The sequence below is a fragment of the Diceros bicornis genome, chromosome 29 (genome assembly GCF_020826845.1).
Source record: "Diceros bicornis minor isolate mBicDic1 chromosome 29, mDicBic1.mat.cur, whole genome shotgun sequence".
Lineage (NCBI taxonomy): Eukaryota > Metazoa > Chordata > Mammalia > Perissodactyla > Rhinocerotidae > Diceros > Diceros bicornis.
Window position 1 is genome coordinate 30,503,616 of NC_080768.1, and position 22,809 is coordinate 30,526,424.

Sequence of the window (22,809 nt, forward strand, 5' to 3'; positions counted from 1 at the left end):
AGAATTATGCACCATGTCCAAGTGAGACTTATTCCAGGGTTGCAAGACTGGTTCAGTATTCAAAAATGAATCAAGGTAACCCACGATATTAAGAAATATAACATGATCATGTTTAATCAATGCATCAAAAGCATTTGACAAAATTCAACATTCTTTCATGACAAAAAAAAACTCTCAGAAAAATAAGAACAGAGGCAAACTTCCTTAACTTGATAAAGAGCACCTATAACAAACCTACAGCTAACATTATCCTTAATGGTGAAGGACGGAATGCATTCCTCCTGAGCTCGGGGAAAAAGACAAAGATATCAGCTCTCACCACTCTTATTCAACATAGTGCTGGAAGTTCTACCCAATACAACATGGCAAGAAAGGGAAATAACTGACATGCAGGTAGAAAAGGAAAATGCGAGACTGTCTACCTAGGAAATTAAAAAAAAAAAAAGAATAAAATATTAATATACAAAACGACTTGAATAAATCTTCAGAAAATTATGCTGCATGAAAAAGCCAATCCCAAAAGGTTACATAACATGTAATTCCATTTAAATAACCTTATTGAAATGACAAAATTATAGAAATGAATAACAGGTTAGTGGTTGTCAGGACGAGGGAAAGAGAGGCTGTGGATATAAAAGGGCAACCCGAGGAATCCTTGTGGTGATGGAAATTTCCGCATCTTGACCGTGTCAAGGTCAACATTCTATTTGTGATATTGTACTACAGTTTTGCTAGATGTTATCATTGGCAGAAACTGGGTAAATGGTGCACACGGTCTCTCTGTATTATGTCCTACAACTGAATGTGCATCTATAATTATCTCAAAATAAAAAAGTTTATTTGAAAAAAAAAGAAATAAATGTAGCTACATAGCACACACCTCGAAAAAAGACCAAATTTTGCTAAGAATTATTTTTGTCCTAATTACTGTGCAGACTTTGTACAAGATAAATCACAATCCCCTAAAATTTATATTATAAATTAATAAAATATAAAACTTCTGTATGCTAACAAATATAAAAAATTAAAAGATAAACAAAAATTATAAAGCACTTATTGAAATAAATAAGAAACACTCTAAACTCCCAATATATCAATAGGCAAAAATATGGACAGATGGTTGGCAAAAAAAGAAAATACATGTGGTCAGTAAATAAACATTATGAAATGTTTAATATTCTTAGTTATCAAAGAAACACGAAATAAAACAATATTGTACATGTCTCTAGCAGAGCACTGACCAAATTGTGAACCATCCTAGTCCACCTGGAATCCAATTTGCTAGATCATTTTTTCTTAGTAATCTAAACGAATTCATAACTATTCTCTCTGAATCCATCCATTAAAATAATTTATAAGACACTGTACTTCCCTTGACTTCTTGGCCTTCCTTAGAATAACAGTGGGATGTTAGTTGGATATCTTCTAATTCCCAAGTCTCTCCCCCTGGGGAGAACAATGGAGTTTAGGAAAAGGGCCTGTAACACAAACCTCAGCGAGGTGCAGGTGTTTAAAAGAAGTGATACCTCCATGGGGCACATCCCACACCCCACTCCCAGCACTGAGTGTGACATTCTCAGGAGCTGTGTGACGGCTGAAACTCTCCAGCCACAGGCTGGTAGGTACAAAGATAGGACTACTTAGAGTCCAAGTCTTGAATGTGCTTCAGGTTTTTATTTTTCTCCTAAGATATATCTCCTTTGTCTTGGTCAGTTTGGGCTGCTATAATAGAACACCACAGACTGGGTGGCTTAAACAACAATCATTTATTTCTCACAGTTCTGGAGGCTGGGAAGTCCAAGATCAAGATGCCAGCCAATTCAGTGTCCGCTGAGAGCCCTCCTCTTGGTTTGCAGATGGCCACCTTCTTGCTATATCCCCTCGTGGAGGAGGGAGAAGTCATCTCTCTCCTGTCTCTTCTTATACAGGCAGTAATCCTGCTCATGAGAGCTCAACCATCATAACCTAATTACCTCCCACAGGCCCCACCTCCAAATACCATCACATTGGGAATTAGGAATTCAACATATGAATTTAGGGGGAATATGTTCATGTCAACATATGAACAATCGTCTGGTCTGTAGCATCATTAGACAGAGTTACCACCAGTCCACACAAAGTTTCTCCTCTTAGTCCAGGACAAATTTGAAAAAGGAGAAGGAATTAGACTTTTGGTCTGAGGTTGGGAAATAAACAGCCTAGCCTTAATGTTTGCAGGATCCAGGGCAAGAGTATAGATGGAGACACTTATACACCATGAGCTGCGAGGCACTCAATCCAAGCCAAGCAACCCTAGCCTACAAGGTGTTCCTGATCTCTGACCTCTGCCAACATCACACTTTCAGTTAGAAAGCCAGATTCAAGTGTAGAATTCCCAGATTCCTTAGAGTTCTAAACCAGAGTATGGCAGCATTGAGAGAGCCAGTCCCCTTCTGCCCAGGCCCTGGATTGCATGCTGCATCTCTCTCTCCTCTTCCCATGCTCGGCTCCATCCTATGCTGCAAGGGACCTCATGACCATGCATGTGGTCACTCCAGCCATTGACTTCTATACTCATCCCACAAGTAGCCAATCTTTGGGCATGCTTCCTTGAGTGTGGAAAAAGACATGGCAGCTTTGTGATCTGCTCTTTGGAAGGACCTGGTGAAGAGCCTGCATAGGCCCAGGAAATGAAACCAGGGCTGTTTGGACAAAGAATTCTGTAGTTCCAGTGTCCAGAGCATGATCTAGAAGGGAATGGTATGGTGTCTGAGTAAACAAGTCTCTTTGACCCCAACACTACCTGTCAGGATTAACTCAGCTGGAGGGCAGAGTGGGGCTTTCAGAAGTACAGGGCCCAAGGTAGGGATGCTTCTTGCCAGATCTAGGGGTAATTTTCCACAAAAGTGGAAAATTTCATAATTTGACCTGTTGACTAATTAGTCAACAAATAACAAGCAATTTTATTGATTTCATTCCCACCCATACACCCAAAATGTTCTTAATGAAACATTATACATATTCAGTCTTTATCTTCTTAGTACCTTAGGCATTCACTGGGGAAAGTAAGATAGACCTGGAAGATTCAATTGGTGCTCCTTTGTTTCCTCCTATGTTTGGAAAGAGGAGCAGGGAGATACAAAGATCAGAGGTTCAGAGGTGGAATATGGCTCTGCTTTTGCTCTTTGTTGTAATATAATGGAGTTCACAGCACTGCTAAGATGATAATCAAGGTATCTTTCTTTTATTTATGCTCCATCTCTATCCTAAAAGTAGGAGACAGCATTATAGTTCAATTCATCACAATTCACTTTGCCCTTTTAAGCAATGTACTTTTACACATGGTATTTCATTTCATTCCAATATAATAGGCTTCATTCAACAGTAAGTCTGATTTCTAATTTTTGGTTCAGTAATATTAAACAATTTCACATATTCATTGAATAAATATAGGTTGCAAGTTTTATGATTCAGGTACAGTGTTACCTGCTGGGGATAATAGCAAATAGGACAGATATGATTCTGTTCTCATTAAATTTACAATCTAGTGGGGAAAACAGACAAAAAAAGGAAACAAAACAATTTTAATAAGTAGGTTTAAGGGGGAAAAACACAAGAGATTGAGACTCAGAATATATAGTGGCATGGAACTGTTGAATCTATTGCAGGTCTTTGCCTAAATAAAGATCCTTTCTTAAAGAGGCCTTTTCTGACCTCTCTATTTAAAATAGCAATTGTTCTACTCCAGCCCTCCTTATCACTTTCTCGCCTTTTTCTTCTCACGCACATCTGCACACACACACACAAGTATAATTTGCTTACTTATTTTGTTTTTCTCTCTCTGTACTCATTTTTAAGTTCTATGAGGACAGGGACTATTGCCTTTTTATTGTGATGGTTGTTTTTATTTTTTCTTCTGGGACTAGAATAATGCCTGGCACAGAGTAGGTACTCAATAAATACTTGTTGAATGTATGAATTAATGAATGAATGAATGAGGTAGTCAGGAAGAGACTTTCTGAGAAGGAAATGTTTAAACTGAGACCTAAAGACGGATGCAGTTGGGCAAGGAGGGGATGGGAGGAGAAGACCTTTCCAGTTAGAGGAAACAGCAAGTGCAAAGACCCTGAGGCAGGAGAGAGGTTGACATATAAGGAACTTAAGGAAGCCCATGTGCTAGAAGCCTGTGTTGGGCAGTTGCTGGAGCTGAGGCTGGAGTCACGGGCAGGGCAGGCTGGTGCTGTGTTTACAGACCAAGGTACAGATTGGGTTTCATTTTAAATACATTGGAAAGAGATATAAGCAAAGCAGTAATATAATAATCTGATTTGGGTTTAAACATGATCACTCTTGCTTCTGTGTAAAACAGCTTTTAAAGGATGACAACAGTGCAACCAGAGAGTCCAGTTATTAGACTATTGCAACAGTGATAATATTAGCCAATATTTATTGAGCACTTACTCTTATCAGGCGCTGGTCTAAGTGCCTTATATATTATTCTATTTAAGTAAAATTTTAGTTTAATTAATTGATAGATTCTCTCAATATTTTTCAAATTATTTTTCTTAAACTTTACTTTTCCATATTATAATCTACTTTAGTATAAAACCAGTTATAGGGGCTGGTCCCATGGCTTAGCGGTTAAGTGCGCGCGCTCCGCTGCTGGCGGCCCGGGTTCGGATCCCGGGCGTGCACTGACGCACCGCTTCTCCGGCCATGCTGAGGCCGCGTCCCACATACAGCAACTAGAAGGATGTGCAGCTATGACATACAACTATCTACTGGGGCTTTGGGGGGAAAAATAAATAAATAAATAAGATTAAAACCAGTTATAGCAAAAAGAGTTCATTATTTTAAGGTTACTATGTTAGCATTTAATGGGGTTCCAAAGAGAACACTATACTTTTAACATATTCTTCATCTTTAAAAATTTGAGAAATGTTCCATTGATATTCAATAATTACAATTGATTCTTAAACATTTGAAAATGGTGTTTGGAGGAGAATAGTAATCCAGCAATGTGTGGGATAAGCTGGGTTAGGGGATATTTTAAAGTGGGGATTCAGCTGAGAAGTGGGTAGAGTAATTCAGATCTTGGATGATGAAGCCTAGACTAACAAGACTGCAGTAGGAAATAAACAAAGAAGGTAAATGCAAGAAAAAATTGCAAAAACGTAAAATGGAAAAAATTTGACCGAATATGGGGAAAGCATGAGAGAGAGGAATTAAAGATGTCTTCAAGGCTTTGAGAAAGAGGGATGCAAAGGGTACTGTTAATGCCCTGCCCAGGTCCCCTTTGTGTGCCCATTGCATCTATCCCCAACTGCTGTGGGTACTGGCGGTTAACACTCACAGTTATCCTCTTGTCTGGAGAAATGCTCTCAAGGATTGTCCTCAGCAGAGAGACTGGAGCTGCCCCTGCCCCAATTGCCAGGGAGGTTATGTCCTCCCTCCAGGGGCAGCTAGCAGCTAATGACCGGCTGACGTGGGATATACCTCAAGATGGGACAACTTGGAGGAGCCATTCGTGCTTCAGAGCTCCCTGTAGGATCAGGCTGCGGCTAGACGTCAGCTGAAAACACATCTTTGCTTAGCTTCTGCCCCTGCCTTATGTGTTTCCCTCACTTCCTTACAGATTTCTCCTGAGACCACTCCCTCAATAAATCACTTACACAAAAATCCATGTCTTAGGTTCTGTTTCCATGGATATTGACCTAAGATAGAAGAGTAGGGAAATACCGGAGCAACTGACAGAAAAGGGAATGGGAGAGAGGAGTGTTAATTTGGACTTGCTTGGTGGATACTGTCAATCTTTTCCCAACATAGTCTGAGTTCTCTCGGAGCACCCTTCACACAGGATGGGTGTGATCACAGCTAGAGGAGAAAACTGCAAGATACTGAAGAAGTAAGTCATATTTCAAGAACATTTGATCTAAAATTGACTTGCTGATATCAATTCTTTAACTAGAGAGCCAAATGCCCATTGAACTAGTCCTAAGTGCATTTTATTGAGCGACCCAAATTTTAAAATCTAAGTACTTTTCAGGTAGAGAATGGAGAACCCATGAGCACCTAGGGATCAGCAAAACATCCCCAACAATTTTTCAAGTGTTTTATTTTTGGCAAAACACGATTTAACTCATTTCGCAAGCGCTCTTCCCTTCAGTTCTTAAACCCTTGGGTATTTCAAAGGAAATTTAATCCATATGTTTCTGATTCATTTACATTTTAAGTCATAAAAATGTTATTTTTATAAGAGCAGTTTGATATCCAAGAAACTTTCTGAGCCTTTTAAAAATCTCTTTAAAGTCTTGTTGGTTGGAGCCAGGGAGCAGACATGGTGTGTGATGCACCACCCGAAAATGTGAGCCAGACAGACTCAGCCACAGCCTGACCTCAGAACAATGCTTGCCACAGCCAGCCAAAAGAATAATGGCAACGAGATCATCAAGACAGTTGGTCTGGACACCAGAGAATCCTTGAGAAACGCAAGAGAAGCCAATGGCAATGATAGCAAAGATTAAAGTGGGATTCATTAGTGTGTCACTGACGTGTTTGGGCATACAAGAGCTAGACTATCATGCATTACAGCAAGCTATCATTCCTGGCAGCTTTCAGGAATCTGCAGGCTTCTACAGGACAAAGTCGCAGATTATTGCCCAAATACTTTATGTGAAGAAAATAGTGCCTTTTCTCAGCATTGTATATAATAACAAAAAATCAAAATAACAACATCCAAGGGGTTGTTGAGTAATTATTGCATGTCTTTACTAGAGACTACTGGGCAGTAATCAAAAGGATGATGTAAATATGTATCTAATGACGTAGAGAGATGTACTCAATATGTTGCTAAATGAGAAATCTGATGACAAGCCTGTACATGGATATTAGGAAATTTTTTTTTGTTAAGAAAAAAGATGTCAGAAACATGTTTATATGTACATACATTAAAATATTAGACAGTAATTATGTCTAGTTGGTAGGATTGGGGTGTTTTTCTTTCGTCTGCTGGTTATATTCGTTAACTTTTCTACAATATGCATTGTGTAATTTTAAAAAACTACTTTGGTCTGCACTTTAAAAGTTGTATAGAATAGTATTCCTGTAATATCATAAGAGAGCAATGCCCTTCTTTCTCTCCTCGTTTCTTTCATTTGGGAACAATAGCGCATGGGGTCCAAGCCGGAGGGGGTGCTAAGGCAAGAACTAGATGATCAAATCGTCTGAGAGTTGATGGAATGCAAGTGTTCCTCTGGAATGGCTGAATCTATGGTGACCATGCTTTCTGAACCCTACATTGGTCCCACGATCTAACGTGGGGGGTGTACGACAGGATAGATTATTTTAAATCAGAACTGTTCTGGAAATTCTAGGACATGTGGTTGTTCTTGCTTCAGGGCGTATTGCTTCAGAAAGGAAGAAAAATTCTAAAAGGCAGTCTAAGGAACACTCTGAAGGAAAAAATAATGGCTGGTGGGGCGGGGCCTGTGGCTTGGCACTTAAATGTGCGTGCTCCGCTACTGGCAGCCCAGGTTCGGATCCCGGTGCGCACCGACATACCGCTTCTCAGGCCACGCTAAGGCAGCGTCCCACATACAGCAAGTGGAAGGATGTATGACTATGACATACAACTATCTACTGGGAGTTTGGGGGAAAAAAAAGGAGGACGATTGGCAATAGATGTTAGCTCAGAGTCGGTCTTCCTCAGCAAAAAGAGGAGGATTAGCACAGATGTTAGCTCAGGGCTGATCCTCCTCACAAAAAATAAAAATAAAAATAATGGCTGGTACTTTATGAAACTGTAACTGCTGGTACTGAACGTCCACTGAACAAGAACTTTTTTGATTCTCCCTCTGTAAATGTAGATGGCATTTTAAATCCAAAGGACTATTACTTGCACATCTGTTGGCATCTAGTCAGTTGCTGTTTAAAGTGCTCCCTGCACAAAATGTGCACAGCTGCCAATATTAATTATCTTATAAATTCTCCTGAAACCTGTAAAATAAATGAAGAGCCACTCTCCCTAGTATCATTAGCACCTCATTTCTTCTCCCCTTTACTACCATCCCCACCAACCTCAAGACTGGCTCTGAATCATAAACCATTCCCTTTTCTGTTCAGCTGGGCTCATAAGATCCTCTTTGATCATAAGGACAGGCTAAAGCAAGGCAGAAACATCCTTTTATGAGGCTCCATTAATAGGGAAAAGCTAGATAAATAATCCTTAAAGCTTTCATTTTATAAAAAAGTGATTCCATGGCATTCTGATCAAAAGGAACAAGATAAGGGGAGAATTCAATTAATTATCATATAAAATCAAGTTATTTCAAAACCCTGGAAAGACTTTCTGTTTTAATATTCCACGATGATTCTATTTAAATATATTGTATTCTCACCTTCTGGAATGACTAAATTCATTTTAAATAGGCATTAACTTTGAAGCTCAAAAATGATGAAAAGTTTAACCAATTGGCCTGTCATCATTGATAACAGTCTCCTATCAAACACGTTCTGCTCAACTCACAATAATATGAGCTCTCAGTTCCAGGTTGTATGAGACAATTCTCAAATGTTGGCAAATCTCTCTTCCAATAGATAGTATTTTCTTTAAAATGGGCCTAGTTATGGGTACATGTCACATAGAGACAATGTCCACTCCAAATGAGACCTACATAAATGAACCTTGAAAGTCTCTCATCCCATAGCAAAGCAATAGGATGCTTTCTTGATCCCCTGATCTGAGAAAAGGAGTGTGTGTTTGTGTGTGTGTGTGTGTGAGAGAGAGAGAGAGAGAGAGAGAGAATGAGGGAGAGAGGAGAAAGAATAGAGGGAGGAGAGAGAAATTGATTTGGTCTTTGATATGTTTATCCTCCAGTGTTTTACTGTTGTCATTGTGTCAGGGATTTTGTATTCAAACATCACCAACACAGTGGCATCCAACATTAGACTTGAGGTGAAATATTGTTATAGATTGTAGGCATCTAATAAATAATTACCTCATCATATTAATGAATGATTCATTCATTCATCCATTCATTCATCCATTCAACAACTAACTTGAGAGCTCACTAAATGACAGCCATTGGGCACAGAGAGCACAGAGATGAGTGAAACAACATCCCTGACCTTAAAGAATTAATACTCTAGCAGTTGGACAAACAAACCAATTTAAAGAAAAAAAATGCAGGGTCAGACATATAAAACAATGAAAATTTTATATGGTACTGTGAGAGGGAAGGTAATTTTTTCAGAAAAGTTGGCATTTGAGATGAATTGTAGAGAATGATTAGGAGGTAGTCAAACAAGGGTGGGGGGCAAAGGAAGAGCCTGTGTGAAAGCAGGGAATGAATAGATGAATGAATTTTTTGGTATTCTTTGGTCAATGGGTATCATACCTCTACCAATGAGACCTGGTGGACTTATAGATCCCTCTTCCCCCAAAAACATAAATAAGAGCTAAGCTGCGATCATATTTATATTTGAAAACAATCAATTAGAAAAATACATTTTGATTTATTTAAAGAATCAATGCCCCTAATTCTAAGAAGATAAATCATTTTTCATCAAAAGTCCAATGACATTTTATTCTGTTGCTGCTACTGAATCGCCTACAACCAAACTCAGACTTTTCAAGAGAGCAAATGGGAAATTGTGCAATGTTTGAGGATACTGTACTATTTTTTTAACATAGACTATTATGTGTTTGAAAAAACATGGACTTAGGTTTAAATCCCACCTTCCCCACATAACAGCTGTGTGACTGAGCAAATTAACTTTTCTGAGACTCAGTGTCCTCATCCAATTCATTAGTGGCAAAGATTCCTTTACTATTTAATAGAGCTGGTAGGAGAATTAAATTAAATAGTGTATGTAAAGGTCCTAATATAGTATCTGGCACTTAGCTCATGTTAACTCTGTTCCCTTTCCCTTTTCTTGGGAATGGGGGTCTGAACAAAGGAAACAAGATAGCCCAGGTCATCATCTTGAAAGTATTGCCTATGTTCAGGCAACGCTGATATTTGCCTAGTTGGCCTCATGTAAGTCAGCCAAGCCTGACTCAGTCTGATCATGTTCCTTTTCACCACTTGGAAAAAAAGTAATATTTAGTTATGGATCTTGGGTGCCAGGAGAGAGCTAGTGCTCACCATTTCGTTTACACAATGGAGAGACACCTGCAGCATAGCTTGTAGAACAGAATAAAAATGTTATAAAAAGTATCTCCCATGGCAGCAAAGACACTTACAGTTAACGAGCTAATAAATATTGTCAAGCAACCTTTCTCTTGCCAAGTATTAAATCATAAAGAGAGGGGGAAGAGAAGGATTAGAACTGCGTATTTGCTACAGAGTTCAAATTCTGGGCTTCTTCTGGCTAACTTTTATTCCTATTGACCATACTTTAGGCTTGTCAGTCCAGTAAGTCCCCTTATTGCCTGATACTGCAAGTTCTTTAAGGCAGAGACCTCTTTCTTATGGGCTAGCGTCTGGTAGAAAGTACAGTTTTCATGTTCTTCTCAGTAATGGCCCTTTACATGTTTGCTTCTCCCACTGCAAGAGCAGAGGATGGGGATTGGTCTTCTCTGCTGCAAATTAGCCATTTTCAGTCTCATTTCCAAGTCTAAATTCTCTGCAGAGATTGATACAAACAATCGTTCTCAATATTTGTCCAAAAAGGCCTGAATTTAGAATTTCCAATCCTGATCTTTCATTCTAAGTATGTAGACTATTCCAATTCCTTTTATTTTTATTTTTTTGTACCACAATTTTATGTATGCATATTAAATACATATACATACAAAACAGCATTACTGAATATAGGTATTCTGACTCTATCAGAGGAACCTTATTTCGTTTGTAATACTATTTTAATATGGGGCATACAGAGAGCATTAAATGTTTTCATGTAGAACAAATACTGACCCGTTATGGAGATAGCCGGTTCCTGGAATATGAAGTTAGTAACAAAATACAGTCAGTCGTTTTAAGCTAGACTAACGTGAATCAACCATCCTTTCTCACCAATTCTTTTTATTCTGACTGATGTTACAACTTACCATTTCTTCAACTTCTAATGACAGCTAATGTGGTGGTTTAAAAAGATGTTCACAAATTCTTAGACACATCTTCCTTCAAAAGGTGGAGCCTAATTCCCCTCATATTGAGTGTGGGCTGAATTTAGTAATTTCTAATGAACAGAATCTGGTGAAAAATGATGGTTTTAGACTGCCAAGATTAGGTCATAAAAGGCATTGTGACCTCCTCCTTTTGGTTCTCTCTTGGGTTACCCACTTTGGGGAAAATCAGTGCCATGTTGTGAGGATTTTCAAGCAGCCCTATGGAAAGACTCCCCATGGTAAGGAACGTAGACCTCCTGCCAACAGCCATGTGAGGCAGCCAGCTTGGAAGTGGCTCCTCCAGCCCCAATCAAACCTTCAGATGACTGCAATCCTGGCTGACACCTTGTCAGCCAGCTCATTAGAAACCCCGATCCAAAATCACCCAGCTAAGTCACTCCTGAATTTTTGACACAGAAACTGTGAGATAATAAACACTCATTGTATTAAGCCACTAAATTTTGGGGTAATATATTATGCAGCAAACTAGTAGAGGTAGATTATAAAATGGGTTCCTGTAGCTTCTGTGAGGCATAAGAGTCCATTAGCCTTCAGACATTATGTTGATTCCTCTCATGCTTACTTATGGATTGCAGAATCAATTTGCTTTGAACACTTTCATTTTCCCCAAGGAAATGGTGAGTTTCTTTTTATTCTTCTTAGAGTTATTTCAATGCCTATCTCTAAGAAATAGCAGAAAGAGAATTTTATTTGTGGGTTCTGGTCTTCAAATAGATTTCTGGAAAAAAGTGTAGTCCCAAAACAGAGTGTTATTCCTGAGTATGCCCACTCTTCCCTTGCTTATCTTCACTCTCCTCCTCTTCCTTTGGGACCTCCCTTGAGCTGTCCCTCTCAACTCTGAGGTCCTTCCTATGACATAAGGACTAGCTGGGTGGGAGTGCTTGCTGCAAGGAAGGTGCCCCTGTGTTGGGGGAAAGATACAAGGCAAGAGCAGCCTTGCCTAAGCCTGGAGGAAATGAACTGTCATCTCTAGAATGGAGAAATAAAAACTAGTGATATGGTCTGGGTCACAAGCTAGAGAGCAATAGAAACCTGCCTTCTATTTGGGGTGCAAGCTTAAGATTGGCTAATGGGGAAATAAGCAGTGAGAGAAGAAGGAGGTTTAGGAGGAATTTGGCATCTCCAATGGAAAGTCCTGAATGTCCAATTACCTCTTTCTTGAAAACATACTATTTCTTCTCTAGTCTTTGGCGAGATCACCGGCCCCTGACTTTCCTCCTATCGAAGTTTCTGAATCTTTACTGTGTCCTCCTCCATTGGTGGATCTCTAAATGTTGGAATGCCCCGGGATTTCATCTTGGACCTTATTTTTCTATGCACTCACCTTAGGTGTCATCATCTTGACCCATGGCTTGAAATAAATCCATATGGCAATGACCTCGGATATACATCTTTGGACTTTCCTCTGGACTCCAGATCTATATATCCAGACATGTCTTTTATATCTCTACTTGGTTGTCTAAAAACCAATCCACTCCACAACAATTCCCATCCCACCACAAATTGGCTTTTTGTTTGCTTGCTTGCTTCATCAACTGCCCAAGCCCCAGATCTGGAAGTTACCCTTGATTCCTCTCTTTCTCTTCACCCCCACATTTTATCCATCAGCAACACCTACTTGAATTTACTTCCAAAGATCACCCTTTTCACTCACCTGGCTTGCTTATTGCATTAGCTTAGTGTGTCTTCTTGCTTCCACTTTCCTCTCAATGGTCCATTTGCCACTCCACAGCGAGCCATAAGCATAAACAATCATTCAAATCATATCATCCAATTATTTGTTATTACTCTGAGAACAAAATCCAAACTTCTCACTTTGGCTTTATGAAGCCCTCCGTGATCTGCCTTCTGACTTACATACTTCCTCTCATGCACGCTTCCTGAGCACACTGCCTTCCTTCTGTTCCTCAAACACATCAGGCATCTTCTTGCTTTAGGACCTTTGCGCTTGCCATGCCCTGTGCTTGAATTCTTTTTTTTTTTTTCTGGATATAGAATAATTTATAATGATGACATAAAAAATTACAGTCACTGGTAATTTTTTCATACACGTGGATGTTTTAAAGTAATTATATGTTGATTAAACCCAATTTAAATTGCATAATACTATACTGAGAAGGAAAGGGTTTTATAAGAACAGTCTCTAGTTGGTGGCAGTGGATGTCTTTCATCTTTCCAAATTGTTAATCCAAAATTAAGTTCCCAAGGATACAGCAGCATGGGCTATTAATGATGAACAAGCTGGTAGCTTGATCATCCGAGATCCCACCTTTGACTCTTGGCCTGAGACCCAAGCCAGCCTGTTGATGGGGAGGAGCTACTGCTTCCCTGATGTGAATTACACGGCGCGAGGAAAGCCCATCCAGTGCCTCCCGCCCGACCCCTGATGCCTGGCACAAGATAAGGAAGAGACTAAGCCTTGTCTTTCACAATCAGATGTGAGGTTCAACGTACAAATAGCCCAGTACATGTCATTTGTTCTCATACTCATTGGTAGCTGTTTTCTTCTTCTTATCAATAGATTGTTAATTCTTGAGAGCAGGGAAGGGAGGAAAGAAGGGAGGGATGGAGGATGGGGCTGCGTTGAGTGCCTACTGTGTACTATGAACTAGGGACTGTGGTTGGCTATCTGAATAGATAACACCCTGAAAAATTCAACCTAAGCTATAAATTCCCTCTTCTTGAGAGGGTTTTTTGTTTTTGTTTTTTTAATTTTTTGTTTATTGCAGTAACATTGGTTTATAACATTATAAAAATTTCAGTTGTACATCATTGTACTTCTATTTCTGCATAGATTACATCATGTTCACCACCAAAATGCTAATTACAACCCATCACCACACACATGTACCGAATTATCCCTTTCACCCTCCTCCCTCCCCCCTTCCCCTCTGGTAACCACCAATCCAATCTCTGTCTCTATGTGTTTGTTTATTGTTGTTATTATCTACTACTTAATGAAGGAAATCATACGGTATTTGACCTTCTCCCTCTGACTTATTTCACTTTGCATTATACCCTCAATGTCCATCCATGTTGTCACAAATGGCTGGATTTCATCGTTTCTTATGGCTGAGTAGTAGTATTCCATTGTGTATATATACCACAGCTTCTTTATCCATTCGTCCCTTGATGGGCACTTAGGTTGCTTCCAAGTCTTGGCTATTGTGAATAATGCTGCAATGAACACAGGGGTGCATGTACCTTTACAAATTGGTGTTTTCAAGGTCTTTGGATAAATACCCAACAATGGAATAGCTGGATCATATGGTAGTTCTATCCTTGATTTTTTGAGAAATCTCCATACTGTTTTCCATAGTGATTGCACCAGTTTGCACTTCCACCAGCAGTGTATGAGAGTTCCCTTCTCTCCACATCCTCTCCCACACATGTTGTTTCCTGTCTTGTTAATTATAGCCATTCTGACGGGGGTGAGATGATATCTCATTGTAGTTTTGATTTGCATTTCCCTGATAGTTAGTGATTTTGAACATCTTTTCATGTGCCTCTTGGCCATCTGTATATCTTCTTTGGAGAAATGTCTGTTCAGGTCCTTTGCCCATTTTTTAATTGGGTTGGTAGTTTTTTTGTTGTTGAGATGCATGAGTTCTTTATATATTTTGGAGATTAAGCCCTTATCAGAAGTATGGTTTGCAAATATCTTCTCCCAATTGTTAGGTTGTCTTTTCGTTTTGTTGACGGTTTCCTTTGCTGTGCAGAAGCTTTTTAGTTTGATGTAGTCCCATTTGTTTATTTTTTCTATTGTTTCTCTTGCCCGGTCAGACATGGTGCTGAAAGTAGGTTGCTAAGACCAATGTCTATGAGCGTACTGCCTATGTTTTCTTCTAGAAGTTTCATAGATTCAGGTCTTACATTCAAGTCTTTAATCCATTTGGAGTTAATTTTTGTGTATGGTGTAAGGTAAGGGTCTACTTTCAGTTTTTTGCATATGGCTATCCAGTTTTCCCAACACCATTTGTTGAAGAGACTTTCTTTTCCCCATTGTATGTTCTTGGCTCCTTTGTCAAAGATTAGCTGTCCATAGATGTGTGGGTTTATTTCTGGGCTTTCAATTCTATTCCATTGATCTGTGTGTCTGTTTTTGTGCCAGTACCATGCTGTTTTGGTTACTATAGCTTTGTAGTATATTTTGAAATCAGGGAATGTGATACCTCCAGCTTTGTTCTTTTTTTTCAGGATTCCTTTAACTATTCGGGGTCTTTTGTTGTTCCATATAAATTTTAGGATTCTTTGTTCTATTTCTGTGAAAAATGTTGTTGGAACTTTGATAGGGATTGCATTGAATCTATAGATGGCTTTAGGAAGTATGGACATCTTAACTATGTTAATTCTTCCAATCCAAGTGCACAGAATATCTTTCCATTTCTTTGTGTCTTATTCAATTTCTTTCAGAAATGTTTTATAGTTTTCGGTGTACAGATCTTTCACCTCTTTGGTTAAGTTTATTCCTAGGTATTTTATTCTTTTTGTTGCAATTATAAGTGGGATTGTATTCTTAATTTCTCTATCTGCTACTTGGTTGTTGGTGTATAGAAATGCAACTGATTTTTGTATGTTGATTTTGTATCCTGCAACTTTACCATATTTGTTTATTACTTCTAAAAGTTTTCTGGTGGATTCCTTAGGGTTTTCTATATATAAAATCATGTCATCTGCAAATAGTGACAGTTTCACTTCTTCCTTTCCAATTTGGATCCCTTTTATTTCTTTCTCTTGCCTGATTGCTCTGGCTAGGGCTTCCAGTACTATGTTAAATAGGAGTGGTGACAGTGGGCATCCTTGTCTGGTTCCTGTTCTTAGAGGGATAGCTTTCAGTTTTTCACCATTGAGGATAATATTAGCTGTGGGTTTGTCATATACGGTCTTTATTATGTTGAGGTACTTTCCTTCTATACCCATTTTATTCAGAGTTTTTATCATAAATGGATGCTGTATCTTGTCAAATGCTTTCTCTGCATCTATTGAGATGATCATGTGATTTTTATTCTTCATTTTATTAATGTGGTGTATCACGTTGATTGATTTGCGAATGTTAAACCATCCCTGCATCCCTGGAATAAATCCCACTTGATCATGGTGTATAATCTTTTTAACGTATTGTTGTATGCGATTTGCTAGTATTTTGTTGAGGATTTTTGCATCGATGTTCATCAGTGATATTGGCCTGTAATTTTCTTTTTTTGTGTTGTCCTTGTCTGGTTTTGGTATCAGGGTAATGTCGGCTTCATAGAATGAGTTAGGGAGCTTCCCCCCCCCCCTCTATTTTTTGGAAGAGTTTGAGAAGGATCGGTATTAAGTCTTCTTTGAATGTTTGGTAGAATTCACCGGGGAAGCCGTCTGTTCCGGGACTTTTATTTTTGGGGAGGTTTGTGATTACTGTTTCGATCTCCTTACTGGTGATTGGTCTATTCAAATTCTCTACTTCTTCTTGATCCAGTTTTGGAAGGTTGTATGATTCTAAGAATTTATCCATTTCTTCCAGATTGTCGAATTGGTTGGCATATAGCTTTTCATAGTATTCTCTTATAATCTTTTGTATTTCTGAGGTGTCTGTTTTAACCTCTCCTCTTTCATTTCTGATTTTACTTATTTGTGCCTTCTCTCTTTTTTTCTTGGTGAGTCTAGCTAAAGGTTTGTCAATTTTGTTGATCTTTTCAAAAAACCAGCTCTTGGTTTTATTAATTTTTCTACTGTTTTTTTGGTCTCTATTTCATTTATTTCTGCTCTGATTTTTATTATTTCCCTTCGTTTACTGATTTTGGGCTTTGTTTATTCTTCTTTTTCCAGTTCCTTTAGGTGCATTGTTAGATTGTTTATTTGAAATTTTTCTTGTTTGTTGAGATAGGCCTGTATCACTATAAACTTCCCTCTTAGAACCGCTTTTTCTGTATCCCATAAATTCTGGCATGTCGTATTTTCATTTTCATTTGTCTGCAGGTATTTTTTGATTTCTTCTTTGATTTCTTCATTAACCCAGTCGTTGTTCAGTAGCATTTTGTTTAATCTCCACGTATTTGTGGCTTTTCTGATTTTCTTCCTATAGTTGATTTCTAGTTTCATACCGTTGTGGTCAGAAAAGATGCTTGGTATTATTTCAATCTTCTTAAATTTATGGAGACTTGTTTTGTGGCCTAATATGTGATCAATCCTGGAGAAGGATAGATATTAAGTCTTCTTTGAATGTTTGGTAGAATTCACCAGGGAAGCCGTCTGGTCCTGGACTTTTATTTTTGGGGAGGTTTGTGATTACTGTTTCGATCTCCTTACTGGTGATTGGTCTATTCAAATTCTCTACTTCTTCTTGATCCAGTTTTGGAAGGTTGTATGATTCTAAAAATTTATCCATTTCTTCCAGATGGTCGAATTGGTTGGCATATGGCTTTTCATAGTATTCTCTTATAATCTTTTGTATTTCTGAAGTGTCTGTTGTAACCTCTCCTCTTTCGTTTCTGATTTTACTTATTTGTGCCTTCTCTCTTTTTTTCTTGGTGAGTCTAGCTAAAGGTTTGTCAATTTTGTTGATCTTTTCAAAGAACCAGCTCTTGGTTTTATTAATTTTTTCTATTGTTTTTTTGGTCTCTATTTCATTTATTTCTGCTCTAATTTTTATTATTTCCCTTCTTCTACTGATTTTTGGCTTTGTTTGTTCTTCTTTTTCCACTTCTTTTAGGTGCATTGTTAGATTGTTTATTTGAGATTTTTCTTGTTTTTTGAGATAGGCCTGTATCACTATAAACTTCCCTCTTAGAACCGCTTTTGCTGTATCCCATAAATTCTGGCATGTGGTATTTTCATTTGTCTGCAGGTATTTTTTGATTTCTTCTTTGATTTCTTCATTAACCCAGTCGTTGTTCAGTAGCATTTTGTTTAATCTCCACGTATTTGCGGCTTTTCTGATTTTCTTCCTATAGTTGATTTCTAGTTTCATACCGTTGTGGTCAGAAAAGATGCTTGGTATTATTTCAATCTTCTTAAATTTATGGAGACTTGTTTTGTGGCCTAATATGTGATCAATCCTGGAGAATGTTCCATGTGCATTTGAAAAGAACGTGTATTCTTCGGTTTTTGGATGGAATGCTCTGTATATATCTACTAGGCCCATCTGTTCTAGTGTGTCGTTTAAGGCCATTGCTTCCTTATTGATCTTCTGTTTGGATGATCTATCCATTGGTGTAAGTGGAGTGTTCAAGTCCCCTACTATTATTGTGTTACTGTCTATTTCTGTTTTTATGTCTGTTAATAATTGCTTTATATATTTAGGTGCACCTACATTGGGTGCGTAGATATTTACAAGTGTTATATCCTCTTGTTGGATTGTTCCCTTGATCATTATGTAATGCCCTTCTTTGTCTCTTTTTACAGTTTTTGTTTTAAAGTCTATTTTGTCTGATATGAGTATTGCTACCCCAGCTTTCTTTTCATTGCCATTTGCATGGAGTATCTTTTACCATCCCTTCACTTTCAGTTTGTGAGTGTCTTTAGGTCCGAAATGTGTCTCTTGTATGCACCATATATATGGGTCCTGTTTTTTTATCCAGTCAGCCACCCTATGCCTTTTAATTGGAGCATTTAGTCCATTGATGTTTAAAGTAGCTATTGATAAGTATGTACTTACTGCCATTTTTTAACTTTTTTTTTTTCTCAGTGTTTTAGTATTCCTTCTCTGTTCCTTTCTTCTTTTATACAGAATTGATGGTCACTTTAGTTTGACCTCTGTCTGAAAGCTGTACTCTTTAACTCCCCTCCTCCCTCCTTTTATGTTTTTGATATCATATCTAACCTCTTTTTGTGTATTTGTATCCATTATGTTCTTATCATGGAAATAGATAATTTTTCCTATTTGTGGTCTTCTCTTTTCCACTTAAATCAGTCCCTTTAACATTTCTTGTAGCACTGGTTTCTTGGTGACAAACTCCTTTAATTTTTCCTTGTCTGGGAAAATTTTGATCTCTCCTTCCATTTTGAATGATAACCTTGCTGGGTAGAGTATTCTTGGCTGTAAGTTTTTTCCTTTTAGCACTTTAAATATATCATGCCATTCTCTTCTAGCCTGTAAGGTTTCTGCTGAGAAGTCAGCTGATAGCCTTATGGGGTTTCCTTTGTATGTAACTTGACATTCTCTTGCGGCTTTTAGGATTCTCTCTTTATCTTTAATTCTGGACATTTTGATTATGATGTGTCTTGGTGTGGGCCTCTTTGGGTTTATCTTGTTTGGGGCTCTCTGTGATTCCTGTACCTGGATGTCTGTTTCCTTCCTTAGGTTAGGGAAGTTTTCATCTATTATTTCTTGAGATAGATTCTCTGCCCCCTTGTCTCGCTCTTCTCCTTCCGGGACACCTATAACACGGATGTTAGTGCGCTTGATGTTGTCCCAGAGGTCCCTTAGACTGTCCTCACTCTTTTTAATTCTTTTCTCTTTTACCTGTTCACCTTGGGTAATTTCTTCTAGTCTTTTGTCCAGCTCACAGATCTGTTCTTCTGTATCCTCTACTCTGCTTTTGAGTCCCTCTAATGAATTTTTCATTTCCAGTATTGTATTCTTCATTTCTGATTGGTTCTTTTTTATATCTTCCATTTCCTTGTTGACATTCTCACTGAGTTCATCTATTCTTCTCCCCAGATCAGTGAGCATCCTTAACACTCTTAGTTTGAACTCTCTGTCAGGTAGGTTGCTCATTTCTGTTTCACTTAGTTCCTTTTCTGGGGTTTTGTGCTGTTCCCTTACTTGAAATGTATTCCTTTGCCTCCTCATTTTGCCTCTTTCCCTGTGCTTGTGTCTATGTATTAGGTAGGTCAGCTACATCTCCTGCTCTTGGATAGGTGACCTTATGTAAGTGATGCCTTAGGAGGCTTCCAGTGTGCTTCCCTCAGTTCTCAGTGTTCCAGGGGTGACTCCTATGTGGGCTACGTGTGTCCTTCTGTTGTGGCCTGTTTTCTCTCCCTGTAGGCACCCAGGGAGGCCGAGTTATGCTCCTGGCCAGCTGTTGTAATGCTCAGCTGCTTGTAGTTGTTGTGGGCCCTTCAGTCTCTTTATCAGGTGTGGGGAGCCCCAGCACAGTTGGCTCCAAGTTCTAATACCACATTTGTGTTGCAGTCTTTCTTTTAAGTGAGTAGGCCCCCAGCATGGCAGGTTGTTAGGCTCAGGGCCTTACAATTGCTGTAAGCCTCTAGCCTATTAGGTCTCTTGTCAGCTCTCTGAGGATTGCAGCTGGATGGGGCTGGCCTCAGGCACAGGAGCACCCAATTGTTTCAGGCTTTGGAAGGTGGGGCAAACCCCCTATGTGGGTCTTTGAGAAGCACAAGTCTTGTGCAGCTGACAAGCCCTGCCACCCACAGGTCCACACACACAGTCAACACAGTCCTGCCCCGTGTGTGCACCCTGACCTCCCCAAGCGGACCCAGTCTCTCTATGGCGGGAGCCCCACACACTCCGCCACTGCCCCACACTCTCCACCCGCTCCTTGTGCACACCCTGCCCCGCTAAAGTCGGCTCAGTTGCCAGGCTGCAGAGAATCCAGTCACCAGTCTATGCAGGCCCACACGTTGCCTGAGGGCTTGTTGTTGGGTGGGGCCAGTCTCTAGGGTGGGCTGCCTGCCCTGGCTGAGCTGGATTAAATCGGTGCTCTAGCGGGTGGGGCAGACCCTGGGCTAGCAGGCCCCAGGGAGAACTCCAATGGCATCTGTGTCAGCACACCCACACCAGGCCACAACAGTGGCCGCCGCCAATGTCCCAGTCCCTGGAGAGGTCTCACCTCTCACCGAGATGCACTCAGGCCTATTAGCTGAGTCTCTTTTCACCACAGCACTGTGCACCTTTCTTTCTGTTGATTTTAGGATGCTTTCTGAAGCGGGTGAGTTTGCGCGCGGGCCCTTTAAGAGCCAGTTTTAGTTTCTTTGTGAACCGGGTTTTCTGGGGGTGCTCCCCAATGCTTCAGTAGCAGCAAAGTCAGATATTATGCCGCTGGTGTCGATTGTGCTGGGTCCACAAAATGCCCACAGTGGGGCGCTCCCCGGCTCAGGACCCCGCGCCTCCTGGGAGGCTGCGTACCTGTGCGCTGCTCCCGGCGGCCGTGAAGCTGGCGGCTGGTGAAGGCGGCGTTTTCCTCTCCATAAGGGAGTCTCTGCCTCTTCTACCTCAGTTAGGATTGTCCGTTGTTGCAGGAGTTCCTCTCATCCAGTTTTCAGTTCTGTCTCAGGGGTGATTTTTCCACGAGTAGTTGTAAATTGGCTGTGTCCACGGGAAGAGGTGAGTTCAGAGTCTGCCTACGCCGCCATCTTGACTTCCCTCCCCTGTGCTTGAATTCTCTGCTTCCTGATCTTTACATGTCTGGTTCTTTCCTGACTTCAGTCCTCAGCTTTAATACGACTTCCTCAGATTGGTCATTCCCAGCCTACTCTCTAAAGTGTCCCATCAGCCTCTCACCACATCACCTAACTTCAGTTCTTTGCTTACCTCTATCAAAAGTATCTTGATAATTTCTTTACTTCTTTATTTTTTTTTTTGTAATGTTTGTGTTTTTTTTTTTTTTTTTACTTTTATATTGCCTTCACCTAGAACAGTTCCTGGCACAAAGTTAGGGCTCAGTTAATCTCGTGAAATAAATTAATGAATGATGGCCTGTGTTCCTAACATGAGGTTCAATAATATCCCCAATTCTCCTCACTATTAACTTTTTGGTGAAATTCTTTGATGTCTGGCAGTCAGCAATTTGGAAAGAAGCAAGGGTTTCTGTCTAACTGTGGGGCTGTTTGTGTCCTGAGAACAATACAGTGCCTCGTTTCCTGGAGGGCTTGGTGACAGGGCTGATACAGGAGGCTGCCATATGGCACACTGGTAGGACCTGCCTTGAGAACATACTTTATAGCACTCAGTGGAATAAACAGGAAAATTACGGAAAGTGACTGGCTGCAGATGACTTGACATTTTGCCTCGAAGCTCTGAATCAAAAAAACCAGGCAGAACTGTCGAAAAAGCATACATATTAATTGGCACGTCATACACCTCCCCCGAGTAACGCTAATTTGAGAAGGAAAAAATCTTCCAATGTTTTCTAGAGCTGAATATCAAGTACTTTTGCTTTATTATGTACAGCAGGCCAAATTCTCACTATGTACACATCCAAAATCCATGCGTGTGTTGCATACATACTAAAACCTGCAGGTTAAGCTAATAGCCACAGCAGAAAAGGTAAATAAGCATATCTCTTATTTATGATTATGTTTACACTTCTAGCTCCCAGGCAACTTAATTACTTGATTTTAATGCATATGCCCTTGTTAGGAGCTCTCAGCACCTGACAAAATTAACTCAGCCTAATGTCTTGATTTTAAAGTATCGCATGTCAAGCAAACAGAATGATGGAAATATTTTAGTCCTCTTTTTTTTTGCTTACACATGAGAACGAGGTTCCAGAGAGGTTACATCACTTCTCTAAAGTTCTGTAAGTCCATAGCTGAGACAAAGTAGAACACATGTTATAGAAATGTAAACACATCTTAGTTTACTCATTAACATATTAAAAGTGAAACTCGGAACTCCAGCCAGTAATTTTGAAATTAAAAACATTCACTTTAGTTAATGGAGGGACTTTCTCTACCTCATGTATTAGTTCCTTCTGTGACATAGAATTTGACTTACATTCCTATATACATATATCACATATATTGTATCCTGC

General features: G+C 39.5%; 1 long non-coding RNA gene across 1 annotated transcript in view; it reads right to left on the reverse strand.

The window, feature by feature from the left end:
* Positions 1-21,144: 21,144 nt before the first annotated feature.
* Positions 21,145-22,809, reverse strand: part of LOC131394014 (uncharacterized) — an 84,109-nt gene continuing 82,444 nt past the window's right edge. The window contains exon 4 of the long non-coding RNA XR_009216035.1: positions 21,145-22,096. This is a non-coding gene — a long non-coding RNA (uncharacterized LOC131394014). The remainder of the gene's footprint in view (positions 22,097-22,809) is intronic.